At 43.9% G+C, this 19,104-nt stretch overlaps 1 long non-coding RNA gene across 1 annotated transcript in view; it reads left to right on the top strand.

The window, feature by feature from the left end:
- LOC142830317 (uncharacterized) overlaps positions 1-19,104 on the top strand; it is a 187,341-nt gene that overhangs the window by 162,233 nt on the left and 6,004 nt on the right. The window lies entirely within an intron of this gene.

Below are 19,104 nucleotides of genomic sequence, written 5' to 3'. Positions count from 1 at the left end.
TGCGCAGAGTAGTGTGATGCTTGCTTTATTTCTGGACTAGTTCTATTGATAATAAAGAGTTTATCTTGGTTTTAGTCTGCTCATTAGTAAGATACTACAGGCTGAACCTCTCTCGCCCTGGACTCCCTGGTCTGGCAACATCCTTGGTCAGGCAGGACCACAGACGTTGCTAGACCAGAGAGCCCAGCCGCAGCAGTTGAGAGCAGCTGGGACTGGAGCCAGTTTGGTCATCGGCAGCCTGCAGGGGCAGTGACCTTGGGGTAGAAAGTCCTGGGAGCCACTGCTGCCCAGTTGCTTCTGGGGTTCTGGGGAATGCTGGGAGCAGCAGCTGCCCCACTGCATGTGGGGCTAGGGCTGAGGAACCCTGGGAGGAGCAGCTCCCGCCAGCACCACAAATGGGGCCGGGGAACCCTGGGAGCAGTCACCACAGCTGCATGTGGGGCCAAAACCAGAGAACTGAGGGAGCACCTGCTGCCCCATGCCAGGCTAGGGGCAAGGAGCAGAGCCCCACGAGCAGGCTGGGGGCAGCAGACCCAGACAGGTGTGCCAGAGGAGGTCAGGTCTCCTCCCTGAGCAGATGCCAGGAGGGGAGCCCCAGGAGAGCCTGAATGCCTGACCTTCCCTGGTCTGGCAAATTCTTTTCTCTGGGACCATTCTGGTCCCAAGGGAGCCGGACAAGGGAGGTTCAACCTATACAAGGCTCGCAGGCTCCCTGTCACAGATCTGGGAGCCCTGGTTTGTGATGGGACTGTCAGCACTTCCAAGCTCCTGCTTTCTTGGCAGGCCCATGGCCAGGGAAAGGAAGGGCAAGAAGGACAATTGCCCTGGGACTCAGTGATTCAGAAGGGCCTGGGGCTCTTGGATGGTACTGAAACAGTTGAAGGAGCCCTAAGCCCTTTGAAATTGCTCCTGAAAGGGGCAGAGCTCCAGTGGCAATGAGCTAGTCACCCCCCTCCTTGCCCAGATAGGGTTCCCAGGTGTCCGGTATTCACCCGGACAGTCCGGTATTTTCGCCTCCTGTCCGATTTAAAAAAAATTCAGAGAATACCAGACACCTGAGATGTCCGGTATTTTCTGAATTTTTCCCCAGCCAGGAGGTGAAAATGCCGGGCACCTGGCAACCCTACAAACACTCAGTGCCGGCCTCCTCCAGCCCCCTCCTGCTTACTTAGTTCCGCAAGGCTGCTGGCACAAAATGGCTGCTGACCAAAAGTCCAAGGGGAAGCAATGCTTCCCCTGGGCCTTAGTGCTCAGCTACTCCCCTGTTCCTATCCCTGCACTAACTTTCAAAGGGGACATGCTGTTTTAATGCCGTTTTATTTTAAAATCTTTTTTTTTTTTGGCTTAAGTCTTGGAGTCCCGTTTTGCTCAACAACTTTGTTCTTCCCCTTTCCCCCTTTTTTTCCCCCCTGCAACAGAATTTTTTCCAGGTGTTTTTGTGCGGAGTGGGAGGGTTCGGTATTTTTGTTTCAACCATCTGGCAGCCCTATGCCCAGAGGCACCACTAGTCTATTTCTCTTCCCCCCTCTCTGCTTCTTGGTAGTCACCAAGCTGGAGCTGGGCCTCTGGTCACTTGAGGAGACTTGTTAATTTCACTTTGAGAAAATGGAAAAAGAATCTTTTGGGGTGTTGAAACATTGTTGGACTCCCCCCATTCTATGGGAAACTCTGAAGCATGAGGTTTTGTTCCAATGTGGCTTTTTAAAAAAATTTCCCATAAAATGGGATCGCTGGGTTCCCAGCAGCACTAATCCCATAACACTTTGAGTGCAAAACAGGAAGCCACTGATGAAAATGTGGCCAAATGCATTACATCTCCTCTACCTCACTTTCAGACCAACTTTTTTCCTCCTATTTGTACTTTTTCCCTTTGATGCTTGGAAAAGTTCTTTGATTAATATTAAGTCTCTCTGCTCTCTTGCTGCCCTTCTCTTTTTTTTCTCTGAAATCCTTCACTGGCTCTGAATAGTCGTGTCTAATAAAAATGCGTCTCTTAGATAGTATTTCTCATTAGTAGCTCTCAAGGCACTTCGTGATCTTTTGTCCTCACAGCATCCCCATTGTCAGGGCACTGCTATTAGCTCCATTTTACACTTGGGACACAAGAAGTCTGTGGAAGGAAAGGATTTGAGCCTGGGTCTCTTCTGTCAGTTCCCTAAACATTGGTCCACCCCTTCTTCATTTCCAGTGCAGTTTCCCTTTGGCCAATTTTCCACATGAGCCATATGGAAAACAGTGGAAGGATTATGCCACCTGACTCTCACACAAAGAACTTTCCAAACAAAGCTCTCCTCCTTTGTAAAGCCTCAACTATCTCCATGCCACTACAATCACCATCACCACATCCATCTGGCCTTTCTGAGCTCACAGCAGCATCACCCACTCCACCCATTATATCTAGGGTTTCACACTGGGAAGGAGCACGGACAATTGGCAGAGAGTGGGAGTGAGGATGAGTTTATGAAGAAAAGAAAATGAAGCCTGTGGACTTTGATGATAATTGATGGATACCCAGTTTTATGAAGGCTCCAACAGAGTTCCACTTAAATAACTATAATGCTTTGTAAAAAGTCTTCCAGCATAATTCATGTGCTATGCTGGTCTCCCTTGCCTTTCTAAATTTGCCACCACCAATGGCAAACTAAGTTTGTGGACCTCTTGTTAACAACAGCTTTTTTGGGAAGTGGATGTATTGCACTGGCCAATGTATTCTAAGATCTACAACATGAGGTCTTGATCCAAAACCCGTTGAAGCCAATGGGAAGATGGCCATTGACTTCAGTGGACTTTGGATCAGTCCCTTATTTCCTTGAAGAAACGAATCCACCCCCATCCACACCCCTAGTGCGCATATATATATATTCTACTCCCCCGTGCATATTTTTCAACCCAAATTCACTTGTCAGGGCTTTCAGATCAATATCATTAAAATTTCATTTGAAGGTAAACTGTTTTAAGAGGCTGGTCTGCCATAATCTGCAATTATATCATGTGCTAAGTGAGTGGAACTTTCAAAGGTATTGAAGGATTCTTTTTTTTTTTCTTTTCCATTTCACTAGATGACATCCAATGATAATGGCCTTAACATGATGGGAAATTAATTGAGAGCGCATTTCTACACTACCATAATTTTATCATCCATCCTATTGCTGCTATTAGCAGGAATCCATAACCCCATGGGTGTTGTGAGTGAATCTCTTTGAGCAGAACTTAGTCTAGAGGTCACATTGTTAGCTTCTGCCATCAGCCGGGTGTCAAATCATTGTCAAAAATAAATTACTGGTGTATTCATTTTTTTAGCTTCTAGCCTTGTGCTGTGGTGTACAGGATGATTTGTAGTTAGCCATTGGGGAGTGAAGAGTGCTGGTGACCATTTAAGGCCTCTTTCACCTAGGTACTTAGTGGAATCATTACATGTTAACTCAAATGCTGCTGCTGTGCGCATCTGTGATTTAATGTCCATTATAAAGCAGCTTTAGGAAATCATGAATTCTGACTCATCAATAGCCATCCTGGTACAACATCCCCATCCTGGTGGATCTGCTTTGGTTTACTGAATCGCATCACATGCTCAATAAATGAAATCCAAAGCTCTTCTTTAGAATGACCAGCCACAAAGTGGGTGTTGCTATTAAATTTACCATTTTTAAGGCTGTATGTGACCGCCGTACCTGAGGAATTGCAAAGACTTTCATAGGCTTCAAGATCTGATTGTTTCACACATGTGAATGATTTTAATAGATCTTAACTTAATAATAAAAGTGAGTCTTCTTGGGAAAATGGCATTGTAAAATTCCATGTTTATATTTCATTGTGATTTCCATTTAAAATCTGCTCAGTTCCCAAATAAAAGGATTTTTTTTCTTGCTGCCAACCCAGCAAACTGAGATTAAAGCAAGCTGAGTTTATTCTTGTCTGTTATCTCTAATATGATAAGTTCTGTGAGCCACGTTATGCTACTGGCCCTCTTGTTAAACCTGACTGGCTTAATTTTATCCCTCTGAGAGCGCCCATTGGGAGTAAATAATTAAAATGCTTCAATTTAAATAAATAAGTGAACTGATTTGCCAAATGGAGAATTTTCTCGTATCATGTGTGTTTCATTCAATATTCTAGGAGAAATTGGAACAACTGGAAAAAACTGAGAGATCCTATTTGCCTTTTTAACGCATTTCCCTTCCTTTTCTTCTTGCCTCTTTTCCTCCCCCAATTTGTCATTGAGGAAAATGGGCAGAGTTATTGGGAGTGTGTCACATATTTTTAAATACCATATAGCTAAACAAATTGTGGCTTCATGAACATGCTCAGCTTCTATACTGATACCTCCCTAACTCAGCAATATTTGTAGTAGCTGCTCTTATTTTTTCTTAAGTTTTGGTATTTAATATTAAGAGCTTTAGTTTACAAGAAAATATGTTTTAATTAAGATATGCTGTCAATTTTTCTTCATGATTGTGTTTAATGCCAATGCAGTGGGGGCTTGCTATATGGCCTGATCCAGAGAAGTGCTGACCACTCAACCTTCCAAAGCAGTTAATGAGATTCAAAGGGTACGTCTAGACTACAGGGTTTTGTCGACAGAAGTTTTGTCGACAGATACTGTCGACAAAGCTTCTGTCGACAAAGAGCGTCTAGACTACATTCAGTTCTGTCGACAAAGCAAGCTGCTTTGTCGACAAAAGCCTGTAGGCTAGACGTACCCCTAGATGCAATAACACCTTCTGTCGACAGAACTCTGTCGACAAAAGGCGTTATGCCTCGTAAAATGAGGTTTACCAGCATCGACAAAACTGCTGAGTTCTGTCGACGTTATGTCGACAGAACTCAGCGGTAGTGTAGACGCAGGTATAGTTTTGTCGACAACAGTCCACTTTTGTCAACAAAACTCTGTAGTCTAGACACACCCAAAGGCTCTCCACCTCTTGCAGAATCAGAACATCTGCCCAATGATAGAGCTGTATGACAACCTGAATCACAAATGTAAATACTGCAAATAAATATGTTAGAGGTGAAATCGAGGCTCCTTTGAAGTCATCACAGAATCATAGAGCTGGAAGAGACCTCAGGAGGTCATCAAGTCCAGCCCCCTGCCCAAGACAGGACCAATCCCAACTAAATCAATCCAGCCAGGGCTTTGTCAAGCCGAGACTTAAAAACCTCTAGCAATGGGGATTCCACCACCTCTCTAGGTGACCCATTCCAGTGCTTTACCACCCTTCTAGTGAAATAGCTATTCCTAATATCCAACCTAGACCTCCCGCACTGTAACTTGAGACCATTGCTCCTTGTTCTGCCATCTGTCACTACTGAGAACAGCCTCTCTCCATCCTCTTTGGAACCTCCCTTCAGGAAGTTGAAGGCTGCTATCAAATCCCCCCCTCACTCTTCTCTTCTGCAGACTAAACAAACCCAAATCCCTCAGTCTGTCCTCACAGGTACTTCACCACCCTCCTAGTCAATGACAAAACTCCCGTTAGGGCTAGGTTTTCACTGAATGACTTCTGATTCTGATTCACTGAGACCCAGTGACTTACTAACAGGTGTTTAATTCACTTTCATATCAATTGGATTTGCTTAAATGTTTTGCTAAATAGGGACAGAATGCTGAATCAGGGCCCTTGAGCTGTTCTAACACACAAGAGCTCACGATGGGCTCAGAGCTGCAAACACTTGAGCACCTAGATATATTACTTTCATGCTGAAATGACTCTAGGAAAGTCCTTTATAAGTGGTTAGGGCCACTTTATTGTAACATCGAGATACTCCAGGATATGAAATTTGGCAATAGGCCAGCACAGTGGAGTGCCCACCATCATTCCCCATTGTCTAAACAGCACATTTGCACTATGATGCGTTCATGGAAAGAAGGCAAACTGATGTTTTGATTAAAAAGACTGAATTCCCATGTTTGTTATTTGCATCCTATTTATTAGATTTTTTTTTCATTTGTTATTTTCAAATTGTGTTGTGGGCTGTCAAGTGTTTGTTACACAATTTCCCTAAAGGGAAAATTGAACTTCATATCCATGCTCATAGATCACAGTATGAATAAGACTTGCCACACTCCAGTTGGCAGGTGGGGAATAACAGTGAATAACACTGGAATATAATTGGCTTTAGCATCTCATGGTGTGTCACCAGAAATTGCTTTATTCTTATAGAGTCTGACCTAAGGAACAAGGACGTATTTTAAATTCCAGTTGGCTTAAATCACTGTATTAAGGGTTTTTGATAGAGCTGAAGTGTTATTACCAAGGCTAAACAGCTTGGAGTTTTTTCCCAAAAAAATACTCTGTGGTTTGGGGGAGTGTGGGCTTGGTTTCTGTCTTGGCTCATTAAAATGCTGACAATTCTGATAAGGACAGCTGGCCTGTAAATAATACACATTAAGTTTTATGCTGATTTCTCTGAACTACTCAGGGTGGTTACTACAATTATTAAAAGGATGAAACTGTCCTTGTAGCACTACTTTAATAGTAGCATCTTATTGCTTTTATTGTTGCTGTGTTAAACATATGTTTGAATACGATCCTCTTCCAAATTTCATTGCTAGTGGGCTAAGAACACAAAGAACATACTCCCGTCCTGATTAGCTAGTCCTGCACAATACTACAAAAAGCAGCAACGGTAATTTCTCAGCTCATTAGGTGCATATTCATCTTAATGGGGCATCAAAGTTTAAAACTATAATGTGTTCCTCTCATTTAATACTTCAGAGAACACGCACAGTAACCACATGAAAGGAAAAAGGATTTTGGTGCTGGGGCTGCACAAGCAGGTGTCTTCAATCCCTTCAGGCAGAAGAGAAGACAAAACTGGTTTTCATCTGATCCTGGCTAAATAAACTTGTTTTGCTATTCATTGATCATTCCGAAAGGATAGTTGCAAGGCTCCTTATGTGGAAAAACAAATTTGTGATTTCAGCCAAACTCTCTAGTAGGTTAAATGTAAAGCTGTGCATAACAAATGCTGCTAAGTATGGTCCAAAAAACAAAATGCAGTAAAATAACCAGTGCAGTTTCATGATGATCTATGGGATGGTTGGGAGAAAAGCCCCATCTCCAAAGGAAAACTATCTGCCCCTGTGTAGCCAGACAGGAACCCCCCTGCAACATCCATCTTGCTTGCCCCTTTTAGGTGCCTCAGAGTGCGCATAGAAAGCAATAAAATTAGCATAGTTTTTGAAGCCTTGACAGAAGGCTGGGATATGCTGGCTGCTGTGACCCTGGATGGCTGTAAACAGAGATACGCCAATTGTTGACCTTCAAGAGGCTGCAAGAACTGCCCTTGGTTAGCACTGATATTGATACGATCACACTACTGTCCTTGGGGGGCGGGGAATCGCCCGCTGAGCAAAGAATGTCCAGTACTTCCAATTTAGTTCTCTCTCTTACAAGTGTAAATTAAGTTCACGACTTGTAAGAGCTGCGTCACAAAGACGAACCAGCACCATTTGGCGCCATAGATAAGGAAGAGAATACGTGACCCCACGGGTATAAAGATGGGTCTAGCAGCACACTCACTCTGAGCGTCAATCTACCATCTACCTGCTGGTCGGGTTAGGTAATTGCCTCCCGAAGTCCACATGGAGATGCCCAGCCTCATATTCATCTTTCCCAGGGAATTGAGTGACCGGTCCTGGCCTGACCGATTCCTGGCTGGAATCGAGGGACGCGGAAGGGGGTAAAAATTGTACCTGTATGTGTCCTTTTGTTTTAGTGCATGCATAGAATAGAGCTCTTTAAAAATTAAGCTGTCACTTGGTACCGTTATTTTTTTCCTTTTCCTTTGTAACCATTTTGAGATCTGTATTAGCTAGCAGTCAAGAAATAGAGCAATAGCCAGTGTAACCACATGCTTTAGAAACCTCTTTAATAAATCTGTAACTGTTTAAGTTTTAACCTGACTCCTCCTATTGTTGTAACAGAGCCAAACACAATTAAAAGAACTCCAGCCGGTCATAGGGGCAGACGCAGTGAGAGCTGGGCATTTGGGTTCTGTCGCCTCCACGGGATAGACCCCTGGGGGCATCCGTCAGCCTTCCTTAGGCTGCCCGCTGCAGAGGGACCTTGTGTCCTAGGAGTCAAAGACTCAGATGTAATAAGCTCTCCCTGCAGACTCTTGGAGTACCCATCAGCCTCCAATAGGCAGCCCACTGTGAAGGGACCCTGTCCTAGCAGTTGAAGACTCGGGTGTATAACACACCACGCACTGCCCTGACCATCGGCTGACACCCGCCAGGGACAATTTAAAAAACAAATTTAATGAATTCTTTAAAATACTTTCATCTAGTACCTACTGTTTAGAAGGTACGTGGTATTTCCTAACTGTGGCTGAAAACTATTTCAGGCTGTAGTAATGCGCAATCCATGTTTGCCAGCAAACAAGTATTACTGCTGAAACCGTTGCCCCGCCCCTTCCCACTCACTTACCCCCAAAAATAAATAAATAAAGCACAACTATTTCCCAGCAGTCGGGTTTTTTTTTCTGGATTTCCCCAGATTTAAAGGAAATATAAGTATTGTAAGTACTATGCTTTTTTAATTAATCCAACTTGATTCTTGGGGAGGCACCTGCTTATGCATGTTGAATTTAATTCATGATGTTTTCTGCAACACACTGATTTGAGATGTTGACTTTCTAGCAGCATCAGCTTTGTGTAATGGAATACAGTCTGTATTCTACAGTCAGACAGATGGGGAAAGGTACACTAACTCTGTATGTGGTGACTTTCTCAGAACTCTTTTTTTCCCTTTTATTTCTTTTTTTCTTAATTTGATACTCCAGTATAAAGTAACATGCTGAAGAGACATACTGTTTATCTGTGAGTTGGGTCAGTGGATCAAGCAAGCCTCTTACGAATCAGCTCTTCAGGTTGCATTGGTGCTATATTCCAGGCTTGCATGTATTTAAGAAAGTACTTAAGCACTCTGACTAGGGTTATACTAAAACACTTATTTTATAAGCTATCTTCTGGAAAGAGGTATGTACAAAAGTTAATATTTGTACAAAATTACATAGTTGCAGGCTAAAATGAAATGGGAGGGATAATAGATCACAAAATTATACTGTGACTGAATTATATGCTAGTGACTGAATAGCAGAGTAGAAAAGAAATTAAGAGTGCTAGGCTGAAGGTATTTGAAGGGAGATGAAGTCAGTGAGGCAGAAATGCTAGGAAGCTTGTGGAAGTGATCGAGCCTTCTCCTCTACAGCTCCTATCTCCAATAGTGGGGAGATTATGGGATGAGAGAAAAGAGGCAGATTCTTAGCTGGTTAAATTGACAATGCTTTGTTGATTGCAGTGGATCTGCATGGATTTATTCTAGACAAAGATCTTAGCTGGAAGGAGAGTATAGATAAGGTAGGTCCAGGGAATAGAATGGAGAGTTTAAAAGGTGGTAACAAACAACAGGAAGTGGTGATGGACTTGGTTAAGCTGTCTGAGTGCTATATTTTTCTGGGAAGAGGGGGGTGGTGTAACTCCAGGCAGAAGCATTTTGCTCTTGCTGCAATAAAGAGAGCTGAGTCTTGATTGATCTGATTCAATTTTATAGTCTTGCTCTCTCTCTCTTTCCACACTCTCCTCCGTTATGGAGGTCTCAGTTTGCATAAAATCAGTATTTGGGGAACAGAAGGGTGCTGTTTCCAGAAGGAAATAATAGAACATAATTAAAGAAATACAGGGGCATGCTATTGTTCTGATCAAATGATGCATCTCCACTGCTGTAAATGAATCTGCCCCATAGTAACCAAGAAAAGAACTTGGCTGGTTATATACTGTATGTTTTGTTTTTTCTTTCCTCATTCTGGCTGTTCAGTTTATTGCCTAGTTTAAATGTTTGTTTCATTGCTTCTGCAGTACAGGTTTTATTAGGAAACACAAAATGTCCTCTTTAAGTTATGAACCAGTATGTAGCTGTGAAATTCAATACATCCACTATACACTTCAAGTGATCAACATATATATCATTCAACAGTATTACAACAAGCTTTGCCATAGACCAGGGCTACTCAACCTGTGGCCCGTGGGGCAGTTTGGGTTTACATGGGACTCAACGCGTAGCCCGTGGGTGGGATCCTTTGAACATGGCGTCCACTGGGAACACGCTCCACCATGGTGAGGCGTCTCGCAGGCAGGGTGAGCATTGAAAGACACAAGTGGATGTGCTGACACGAACAGATGGGTATAGGGTGTCAGCATTTCTAGCCCCCAGGGAAGAGGTGCCAGGAGTGCTGGGGCATTGTGGGAAGTGCTTTGTATTCATGCCTGTCGGTGTGAAAGAAGTTATTTGCATATATATTTGCGTGTAAATGCAACCACACTTAAGTTGTGGCCCTCAGCATGTGCTGTGAGTATCATTGTGGCCCCTGGGGCTTCCAAAGTTGAGTAGCCCTGCCCTACACCCTCCTTAATATAAACTAGCAAGGAAACTGCACCACAAGAGGATTAATATTAATTTTAATGAATAATTTTCATGTTCATAAACGAGAAACTTTAAAAAATATTTCTTCATCATCATCATCATCATCATGTTCCCATTGCACCCTTGGCACTCAGGACAGCGACAAAGCTCCTCCTCTCCTGTCTGTTTCTGTCAAGTCTTTCAGTGGCTTCCCAGCTGTGCCCCAAGATTTTCAACTCAGTTGCCATAGCTCTTCATGACGTTGGTTTATGCTCTTTTCAGGCAACATTAGTTTTGCTTACCTGCAGATGGCCATTTTACTGCTACTATGTGATCAAAGTTTGCGGGTCCGCTCTGTTCCTCCCTCCCAAAGCACATGCGTGCAGAAGCATCTTTTATTCAAGGCAAGACTCAGTTGCTTCACACCTCGTTGCCACGTGGTATTCCAGCCATTCGCACTTCTTTATTCCAACACCCTTAGAGATGCTACTCACTTTACTTTACATTATTTTGTTCAATCTTTAATTTACACCATTATCCTAAGTTGTTTACCACTTTTGCGGTTAGCACTTTCGTAAAATACAGGGTATTTCTGTTGTGTTACCCCCTATTCCTATAAGCCACGTCATAATAATTCTGGAAATTTTGATCATGCTTGTTTTTTAATGATATACACTTTAATGATTTCAGCACTTTAAGCAACTTAGTAGGCCTCGCCCAATGAACGAGGGCATAAATTTAGCAGTTTCAGCACTTTATGCAGTTTATATTCAAGCCTTTACCCCGTGACCGAGGGCAAAAGGTTATATTTCCACATACTTACTTCAGCCTGAGTCCTGCCTGCATGCTTGCTAGCAACAGACTTAACGGGGCCCGGCTTCCTAGCCAGAACTCATGTCAATCCAGAGAAGGCCATGCAGACTCCTTCACACTATCAAAAGCATTCTCAAAGTCTATGAAGTGTATGTAGAATTGCTGTTGCCATTCTAAGCATTGTTCTGTTTCATACAGATTTAGTCTGTGCATCCACACCCTTTCTGAAAACGGGCTTGCTTTTTTCTGAGAATGCCGTCAACTGCCTCTGATAGCCACTGGATTATGATTTTACACAATATTTTGCTTGGCACTGATGTAAACAGAGGGGCCAGGAAAGATGCTGCTAATTCAGGATTTACCTTGAACTATTCTGCATGTAAGTTATCTTTGCCAAGAGTTCTTCCATTTTTTAAGGATTTGATGTCTTGAATGATCTCTTTCTTAGTGGGGGCGTCTGTGTTGCTGTCAATATTTTTTTCTGCCTCCTGGATATTTGCTTCCTCTTTAGGTGGCTCCCTGTTCTACAATTCTTTAAAATGCTCTGTCCAGTGTATTATTTGTTCTTTTTCTGTTGTAAGTAGATGGCCTTGTTTGTCCCTCATCCGAATGTTTGTTCACGTCTGCCATTTACCAATGTCATTTTGTAGATGGCCCATTGTTCACCCTGAGCAGTTGCATCCTCTGCTTGAGTTGCCAGATTATCAATATAATGTCATTTGTCTGCTTTCACAAGGGGTTGGATCTCACAGTGGTCTATACCAGTGTTTCTCAACTTTTTTTATAAAGTACCCCTTTTTAAAATATATATACAGGCAGTCCCCGACTTACGCGGACCCGACTTACGTTGGATCTGCACTTACGAACGGGGCTTTTCTCGCCCCGGAGCTTGTGGGCGGCGGGACCGCCCAGAGCGCAGCGGTCCCGCCACCGCGTCCTCCGGGGCGAGAAAAGCTGCTCCGGGTCTCCCTGGTGTGCTGGGGGGGACTCTGCCTAGGGCTTCCTGTAGTCAGCCACTGATCAGTTTCAGCAGCGGCTGAATCTGGAGCCAGTTCCAACTTACATACAAATTCAACTTAAGAACAAACCTATAGTCCCTATCTTGTACGTAACCCGGGGACTGCCTGTATATATATACCCCCAGTACCTACAGTTTTCAGACACAATTTTTTTCTACTATTGCAACACAATTGTTTAAACAACTTAATCGTAGCTGGGCAGGCGATTAAATTTTTGGGTATAAAAAATACAAAAATAATAAAGCGCTGCAAAATTTAAAACAAAAATTCTGTTTTCTCCAAATTTCAGTTGTATTGACATACTCCTCCCCCCCAAAACTTCGCTCGAGTACCCCTGAGGGTACTTGTACCACTAGTCTATACTGCTCTTCGTATAGTATCCTTCTGAGATTTTGTGTGTAAAACTTTTTCTTCAGCGATTGTCTAGTTTCTATGGCATTCCATGTGCTGGATGTAATCCCCTGCTTCTTTCTCTTCTGCCTGTACCCTCGACAGGCGTCATTGCTCTGTTTAGAAAGTGCTGTTACTTTGTCCCAGGTCTTGTTGATCTCATCTGCATTCACCTCCCCTTCATCAGTGTTGGCAAATGCCCCAAATCTGTTCTTATACTGCAGAATGAAGGGTTTCTATATGTCAGAGGATTTTAGCGTTTCAGTGTCATAACCACCTTTTGTCTGCCTTGATCAAAACTGTGACAAGATGGCGGGTGCTGCCAAGAACTGCTCCCCATCCCACTTTCACATCTGTCAGTGGGTATCACCATTTGCCATTGACCATTGTATGGTCAATCTGGTTCTTAATCTTTCCCATTTGGGCTGCATCTACACTGGCATGATTTTGCGCAAATACTTTTAACGGAAAAGTTTTTCCGTTAAAAGTATTTGCACAAGAGAGCGTCTATACTGGCATGTGCCTTTGCGCAAAAGATGTGCTTTTGCACAAAAGCATCCGTTGCTAGTGTAGACGCTCTCTTGCTCAAGAAAGCTCTGATGGCCATTTTAGCCATTGGGCTTTCTTGCGCAAGAAATTGATGTTACCTGTCTACACTGGCCTCTTGCGCAAGAACACTGAGACGCTAAAATCCCCTGACATATAGAAACCCTTCATTACGCAGTAAAAGAACAGATTGGGGGCATTTGCCAACCTTGATGAAGAGGAGGGGAATGCAGATGAGATTAACAAGACCTGGGACAAAGTAACAGCACTTTCTAAACAGAGCAATGACGCCTGTTTAGGATGCAGGAGGAAGAGAAGGAAGCAGAGGATTACACCCAGCACATGGAATGCCATAGAAACTAGACAAGCTCTGAAGAAAAAAAGTTTTACACACAAAATCTCAGCAGAACACTTGCGCAAGAGGACTTATCCCTGAGCAGGAGCGTCAGAGTATTTGCGCAAGAAGCACTGCTTTAATACAGTAGAACATCAGTGTTCTTGCACAAATACTCACGGCCAGTGTAGACAGGCGGCAAGATTTTCTGCAAAAGCAGCCGCTTTTGTGCAAAATCTTGCCAGTGTAGACACAGCCTTGGAGAACAGCATGTCAGTTTGTGAATTTCACAAAGTGGGAATAGAGTTCCATTGGGGTCTCTCACTGAAGAAATCAACATGCTTCTGTTTTCATTCATGATGCCACACCCATCTCTTCCCACTGCTCTGTTGTTGGTTGTTCTTACCGACTTTGGTATTCGGGTCTCTCGTGATGATAGTTAGGTCAAGGTGTATTACGCTCACTAACTCTGTTTGTAATGTAAGGTAGAATTCGTCTTTTGCTACTTCATCACTGTCATTTGTCAGAGCATAGCGCTGAATCAGAGTGATATTACTGTACTTCCCTTTCAGTCTGGCTCTTAATCTGCTGCTAATGGACTTCCACTCAAGCAAAAACACACTGATGTATTAATTAAAATTCCCTTCTATGGCTGCTTGAGAATTTTTGGGGCAGCTCCCATTGGATTAGTTACAGGTTAAATGCAGAAATTGCTGGATGTGATCCTATGTGATCAAGAAAGTAAAATAAATCAACAAAGCAAAGCCACTTGTCAGACAAGGGAAAAGTGGTTTCCTACTTTATCAGAGTTTAGGAATGAATCTTAGGTCATGTGATTCCCAACTAAGCAGTTACTAGCTATATACGTGAGTGGTATCTAACAGGCAGAAGACTTCATTTGTCAGTTGAACTGAGGAGCCAATTAATTTGAACTTGAATTTTATGTTCACTAGGTATACCTGCTGCAGAGCTACCAAAATAATTTTATTGCCTTTATTCCTTCAAAGTCATATGTGGTTCTTATGTTCTCAAGAGCATGTTTTGTTCCACTGACGTTTGCTGAGGTGGGAGGGAAAATCTGAACAAACTGTAGGATTGGTGATTACTGACAAGGCAGAGCAGAACTAATTAAAACTATGGGGAGAGGAAGAGAAACTGAAGCCTGTCTGATGTGAATTTCAGCTTGAAAATGCATAAAATACTGTTCCTATTGGGGCAAAACCCACTAGTGGAGGAGTTTAGTACAGTAAGTTATGTAGCATTCTGCCAGCTGCGTATCTGGCACTAGGATCATGGTGAGACTAGCATTGCTCTGCAAGTTACTACATCTGTTAACGGAAGTAATTGTGGCTGCTTCTCTCCTGGCCAGAGCTTGCTGATGGCAGCACAGGGGCACACAGAACACAGGTTCAGACAGCAGCTTGTTTAAAAATAACCATGGCTATTCATATAGTCCTGCCGTTATGGTAGCAGCGAGCTGAAGTGAAGCAGCATAGCACCATGAAAACCACGGTCCAAGAGAATGTAGGGTACTGACTGTTTCTCAGGATCGGTCTCTCAGACAGGATGCGCATTGATATTTTTACCCCTTGGTTGTAATGAAGTCTTTCTCAATGCATTTAAAATGTGCCTGACCATGTGTCAGAGAACAAAGGCCTTGATATATTCTCTCTTTCTCCTAAAGAAAACCAAAATGTATAAGAAACCAAAATGCGTATTTTGGTATTCTTGATGGGCTGGCACTAGTCTTCAAGACAATTTCTGTTTGTTGTTGGACAACAACAACAGTAGTAGTCTTTCCCATTTCAAGATAAGCAGTTTCCAAGCCCCGAAAGGAATGGCCCATGCTCCAAACAACTCCTGATATATTTCTTCCTTGCTGCTTTATTTCTGCTTCTCTGAAAAGGCAGCTAGTTGTTCAGTCGCCTGATTTGAGACCCTGCAATTTTATGGTTTAACAAAGGGCTCTGCTTTAGATCCATATTTGGTGGATATGGATCTTACACTCTGTAAATGTATACAGAGGTTTTCTCAACGTTAATGTTGCTACAGGGCAGGTTATGATGGTCTTCAGTTTGCCACTGTGTCGCAAGCACAAGAAGCACAAAACATGAGTGCTCTTCTATGATTGTATTTAATCTGTATTAATTATGTATTGTCTGAATCAATATGCTCTCAACAGAGCGTTGTGTTCTTTCTCTTCCCACACTGTTTAATAAATCAGGAGCAAGTCTTTTGGCTTTGCATATCAGTGATGGATAAGCAAGGGGTTGGACTCTCTGCCTCCTATGCCTATGTAGAGAGACCCATTAAACACTGGAACCTATTGAGGGCAGTGTCATGGTCTCTAAGGAGAAGGACGTTTTTGTATCTCTCAAATGTACAAGGCACACAACACATTTTGTAAAAGAGGTGAAGTGAGAACTCCTTAGGCAGTCCAGAGCAACAGGAAGATCTGGTACCCAGCAGGGAATTTTTAGGGTCCTGTTATTTCTGGCAGGAGATGTCACAGCAGCAGCGCCTGAGGGAAGGAGGAAATGAATCCCAGTTGGGATTTATCTCTTCTCCTTAAAAATGTGTTCTCTCCCCATCCTCCCCACACACAGCTCTCTCTTTCCACTGCCAGTTCCCTCGCCTCCCTGAAAAGAGACCTCTATTAATAATACGCACAAAGGTGTATTCTTAATCTCTCGTTAGAAATCGCTTCATCCTTTAAAATTCAGGCAATCCCGCCACAGAACTGATTTCAAAACAGAACCAAAACACAAGAGTCAATCCTGGCCAGGTCTAAGCCCTGGCTTTTGTCGGAATGAGTGGCGAGCTCCTGGCACGTCCCCTTACATAGTTCCACACACACAGCGTGTGTGTGTCAATCGGGATGGGTAATAATTTTCACAGGGGGGCTACTTCAGATGTTTTGGTACATGGGCACAGGCCAGCTGTGGCTCCCTAAAAGGGGTGGGGCCTCGGGCAGAAGAGGTGGGGCAGAGACCACAGAGAGAAAGTGTGTGAGTGGGAAAGACACTCTGTGAGACAGACTTTGTGACACAGATTGAGTGTGTGTTAACACAGAGACGGGAGAGTGCATGTAGTAGTCTGTGGCATAGAGGCAGCCTGGCACTGCCTAGCAGGGCTGGATTATCCAGTAGGCAGACTAAGCACGTGCTTAGGGCACCAGCAAAGCAGGGGCACCAAACAAAAGAGATTTTATGGTATAGTATTGTTTTTATTTTGAATTACATATGGGGGGAGCAACCATAATCTTTCAGTGCTTAGGGCCTCTAAAGGTCTTAATCCGGCCATGCGGCCTAGTGGTATGTGACCGTGACACTAAGAATGTGTGTGCCGGCTGCTGCTGCTGGCTGTTTCTGAGAGAAGCCTCGCACTGTCTGTTTAAACCAAGGAAAGCTGTCCTCCTGTTGTCCGCCCCCTTCCCCTCTCTGCAAAGATGCGGTATAGGGGAGGGGAAGAGTGTGTGTGTGTGTGTAGGGGAGAGAGAGCAGAGGCACTGAAATTTTAGAACCAATGCACTGCCTCTTAAGACAGGCACTCCTCTAAGTCAGTGATTCCCAACCTCTGGTCTGCGGATCAGTGCCAGTCCACGAACCACTGGCTGTGGAGCCGTGGCATGCTGCAGAGCTGGCGTGAACTGGGAATGCTTAGTCCCAGCTTGTGCTGGCCTCAGGAGCTCCCCCCACTGAATGCCACAGTGGGGGTAGCTCCCAGGGCAGCAGCAGGACTGGTGAGCCCCGTCCCCAGGGGAGCCCTGGCAGAACATGGCAGAAGTGGGGGTGAGCCCCGTCCCCGGGCACTCCCAGTGGGGTGATGGAGAAGCAGGGCCACGGCTGCTGGGGAGACGCTTCTCCAGGGAGCCTCACCAGGCCGGAGCCCAAATCCAAGCCGAGCAGGCTGGAGCTCAGGGCAGTGAGGCCAGAGCAGAGCCAGCCACAGGGAAAGCAGCCACTGGGAGGCTAGTGGCAGGAGTCTCCCCTTATCCAGCAAATTCCTGCATTCAGTACAGGTCAGGTCTTGAGGGTGCTGGATAAGGGAGGTCCAACGTATAGTCCAACCTTTTAAAATGCAGAGCTGCAGCAGGGTTAGCTCCCAGGCCTGCACAAGCCAGGACTAAACAGTCCCAGTTCGTGCTGGCTCCGGGGCGGTGAAGCTTTAATATGCAAATTTGTTAATTATCATAATGAATATGCAAATGTTTCTATGCCAGTCCGCCAAAAGTTTTTGAATGAGTTTGCCAATCTGTGGTATAAAAAAGATTGGGAGCCACTGCTCTAAGCCAATTACCATCCATGCTTCGGATAGGAGCAGCTCCGCTGTGTGTCTCCCTCTCCCCAACCCCTGCTCTGCAGAAATGGGGTACAGGAACACCCTGACTTCAGCACTCCCCTCTCCTCTCCTCACAGCTAGCAGGAGAACCCTGGAAGTGGCTTGGATGCAAGACAGAGACAGGTCAGGGAGGAACAGCCGAGCACATTCTGCAGGCTGTAAGTTTGCACCTCTACTAATCAGCTGAGCGGGGTGGAGAGAAATGCTCGGCAGGTCAGATCTTGCCTCTGGGCCTGATTTGGCCCACCATTCGTGTAAATAATATACTCAAACACATTCTCATTCTGTTTGTCTGACTGTAGGCCTGCTTAGGAACGTGAACTCCTGTCAGATACTATTTCTCTTTCTTTCCTCCTTTCTCCTCTACTTTCTCCAGCTATTCACCCCAAGGCTGATATCTCATCACTCTGTAGCACTAAGACCTGTGACAACCGCTACCCCAAATGCTGTGATCCCCCTTCTAACTTGATGTACATTACCTACACGAGGGCATGACAGCCAAGCCAGATCATGTGCTGTTTCACCAAGAAATTTGCTGCAGACCATAAAGCATTTTGTGGGGATTAAGGTACAGGGCAGATGTTGGTCCATGCTAGAATACCTAATGGAGGGACAGCCTAAAGGAGGGAAAATATACCAGTCACTTTAGTGGGAAAGTTCTACATGTACACACACATGAGATGCTTTCATAAAGCTCTTCTCCAAGAGAACATTTTTCTTTAGAATCTATCCGTCATTATCACTCTGGACTCATTAAATTAATTTGCAATGAAAAGAATAGAAATGAATTTATCGGAATTCTTTTTAGCTAGTCTTTGGAAGGCCATTGTTTTTTGTTTTTTCTTTCATTTTAATTTCACCATAGTCATCTCTCCTAATTAAAATTCATTTTCTTTCCCCCAAGTTGTTAGACAAAACATAACCTTTCCCACTCTATAAACTAAATTGGATTAAAAGCCTGGAACACCTGACTTTTTGTCTACATGGATTTATAATGTCATTAGGACACCTGGTCTATAGCATTAAGAGCTTCCCATCAGAAACCATAGAAATCTTAAGATCTGTACTGAGAGTCATTCATAGTAAATATTTATGAAGTGCAGGGTGGTGAATTTATTTTGTACTGCACCCTTTATTCAATGTGAACTATTCATTAAAGATATGTCTGCAATGGTGACTGTGACACATACACGTGCATGATCATATCATAAGACCCTTAGGCTATGTCTAGACTGCAAGCCTCTTTCGAAAGATA

This window comes from Pelodiscus sinensis, chromosome 7, assembly GCF_049634645.1.
Source record: "Pelodiscus sinensis isolate JC-2024 chromosome 7, ASM4963464v1, whole genome shotgun sequence".
NCBI lineage: Eukaryota > Metazoa > Chordata > Testudines > Trionychidae > Pelodiscus > Pelodiscus sinensis.
The sequence above is the reverse complement of the archived record's forward strand: the minus strand, read 5'-3'. Positions and strand labels throughout refer to the sequence as shown.